Raw genomic sequence first — 3,327 nt, 5'->3', positions numbered from 1 at the left:
ACATGTGTTTTGTGGATCTGGAGAAGGCGTATGACCGGGTCCCCCGGGTGAAATTGTGGGAGGTGCCGCGGGAGTATAGGGTGAGGGGGTCCCTTCTCAGGGCCATCTAATCTCTGTATGACCAAAGCGAGAGCTGTGTCCGGGTTCTCGGCAGTAAGTCGGACTCGTTCCAGGTGAGGGTTGGCCTCCGCCAGGGCTGCATTTTGTCACCAATCCTTTTTGTAATATATATGGACAGGATGTTGAGGCGTAGTCGGGGCGGGGAGGGGTTGCAGTTCAGTGGGCTCAGGATCTCATCGCTGCTTTTTGCAGATGATGTGGTCCTGATGGCGTCATCGGTCTGTGACCTTCAGTACTCACTGGATCGGTTCGCAGCCGAGTGTGAAGCGGCTGGGATGAGGATCAGCACCTCTAAATCTGAGGCCATGGTTCTCAGCAGGAAACCGATGGAGTGCTTTTTCCGGGTAGGGAGTGAGTCCTTACCTCAAGTGAAGGAGTTTAAGTACCTTGGGGTCTTGTTCGCGAGTGAGGGGATCATGGAGCGTGAGATTGGTCGGAGAATCGGAGCAGCTGGTGCGGTATTACATTCTGCTTATCGCACCGTTGTGGCGAAAAGAGAGCTGAGCCAGAAGGCAAAGCTCTCGATCTACCGGGCAATTTTCGTTCCTACCCTCACCTATGGTCATGAAGGCTGGGTCATGACCCAAAGAACGAGATCCAGGGTACAAGCTGCCGAAATGGGTTTCCTCAGGAGGGTGGCTGGCGTCTCCCTTAGAGGTAGGGTGAGAAGCTCAGTCATCCGAGAGGAGCTCGGAGTAGAGCCGTTGCTCCTTCGCGTTGAAAGGAGCCAGTTGAGGTGGTTCGGGCATCTGGTAGGAGCCTCCTGGCGCTCCCTAGGAGGTGTTCCAGGCACGTCCATCTGGGAGGAGGCCTTGGGGAAGACCCAGACTAGATGGAGAGTTATATCTCCAATCTAGCCTGGGAACGCCTCGGGATCCCGCCGTCGGAGCTGGTTGATGTGGCTCGGGAAAGGGAAGTTTGGGGTCCCCTTCTGGAGCTGCTGCCCCCGCGACCCGATACCGGATAAGCGGATGAAGATAGATGGATGGATGGATGGATGGATATATTCCTATGCATTGTGTATGGTAGTCTTTACAATATTACCATATTTGTAGGCTACTGTTGCTTGACCGTAATGAAACATCAACAGAGAGAAGTTGTCTCCGTTTGTGTTTTAACAGACACACCTGGGTCCAAGTTGGAAACCAGAATCTGCTTTAAATACAGTCCTAATCTAACCCTCAAAAACTTTCACTGAAGTTATCATATAAGAGAGCGTAACTCTAAAGAGTGTAACTCTAAAAGTATGGGGAACTTTTTAATTAATGTCTATTCATATGTTATCCTTTATTTTTTATTTTATTAAAAAAATAAAAAATAAAAAAAAGGTGTGAGGTCTTTAATCAAATAAATCACAAAACGGACAAGGCAACATGAAAAATGTGAGCTTTAAGCCGTCTAGATCCAAGGTTAAACTGCTCTGTGCTGGCTGTTCCATCGTTTCCCTACAGACAGAATTGTGCCGCCTAACAAAAAGAACTACAACAAAGTTCAAATTATTTCAACTTTGACCTCTGAACTTTCAAGCCGCAACCAATTCCAGAAGCAATGATATGATGTATACATGTGCTGCGCTTCGCCTCTCTGCTGTGCGCCCTACTTCAGGGCTTTATCATGTGTAGGCGGCTTTAGGAAGCTATACATCCAGGCAACTAGAGCAGCTGCCGGAGCTGAGAAGAGATCATGTGGCAGTTACAACTGCTACAACCACTGCTGGTGTTCTCTCCATGCTTTTGTGCTTCTGTCAATGAGCTGTATCTTTAACTAAATCTACTATTGAAGTTTTGCTAATGGGGAAACAGTTCTACGTCCCCAAGGACATAGCGTTGGTGGGGGTGGTGGAGGGGGGATCTGTTATTTGGATGGACTTAATAACCTCTTGCCCAGCCATCCGCCCTCTGTCCTCCCCTTAATGGCCTCTCTGAGCTCCTCGCCCGTCCAATCTAATATATGATATTATCAGTTAAAGTAATTTGGAAAATGCCATTTGGAAAATGCCATTGTGGAAGGTATTGTGGAATTGAGAAATAAACCTAGAGTTAACCTGAATCCCAACACTCTATTGTCTGCCAGTGTCTCTATGCCTGTGAGTTTCTCGTTGACCTTTTCCTCTCCATCTTCACCAAAGTGTTAATCTGCTCTTAGCTATTCCAACTATGAAGTTTTCTCACTGTCCCTGTCCTCAACTCATAAAGATAGAATACTATTCAGAGGGAGAATAAATTGTGTCAACTGCGTCCAAAGATCACAGCATGGTCAAATACCTGCTCTTTAATCTGAATTAACGCCTAACTACTGTTTTTTTCAACCTAGACCCTATTTTCCTATGTTTTTATGGTTTTTAAGTGACTGATGGGAACAACAATCTTTAACAATGGCCCAGTATTAAGCAAGATCGCTGCAGTTGACATCGGCGAAACAAGCTACAATGTAAGTTAATAGGGCAATTGTCCAGCTTGTATTTACCTTCACAAAAGTGCTTGTCTTGCCACTGACAGGCTCAGAATAATATTCTAAGCAGAGATAGCGAAAGTACTCACTTTCCGTACTCAGGTAAAACTACAGATCCTTGTGTTAAACAATACGCTGGTAAAAGTACTGATTTAAACTGATTTAACTTCTTTACTCAAGTAAAAGCAACAAACTAAAGTCTTGGAATTTTACATAACGTATGAACGTTAAAGTAGCCTTGTGAATGACAACCATTTTTAGAAACTTCAGTGGACATGGAGAACATGCTCTTCATCTCTGTTTTCTTCATTTTCAATCATGTCACCGTCCATACTATGTGCCAATGTTAGCGCCATCAAGCTGCACTGATTAGCTGCAAATGAATGCCGCTGAATCTGTCGACTTGTCTTGTAGTGGTGCGTCAAGTGCTGCGTATAGGATGGGTACTGTACACTCCTATAGGATTATTAGGAACACCCTACTAATTCTGTTTTTGACCCCCTTTCACCTTCAGAACTGCCTTAATTCTACGTGGCATTGATTCAACAATGTGCTGAAAGCATTCTTTACAAATGTTGGCCCATATTGATAGGATAGCATCTTGCAGTTGATGGAGATTTGTGGGATGCACATCCAGGGCACGAAGCTCCTGTTCCACCACATCCCAAAGATGCTCTATTGGGTTGAGATCTGGTGACTGTGGTGTAGGGCTACACAAATAATCAAATTGTAATCGCGATCACGATTTTGACTTCC

Source organism: Etheostoma spectabile, chromosome 15, assembly GCF_008692095.1.
Source record: "Etheostoma spectabile isolate EspeVRDwgs_2016 chromosome 15, UIUC_Espe_1.0, whole genome shotgun sequence".
NCBI lineage: Eukaryota > Metazoa > Chordata > Actinopteri > Perciformes > Percidae > Etheostoma > Etheostoma spectabile.
Note: the sequence above shows the minus strand (reverse complement) of the source record.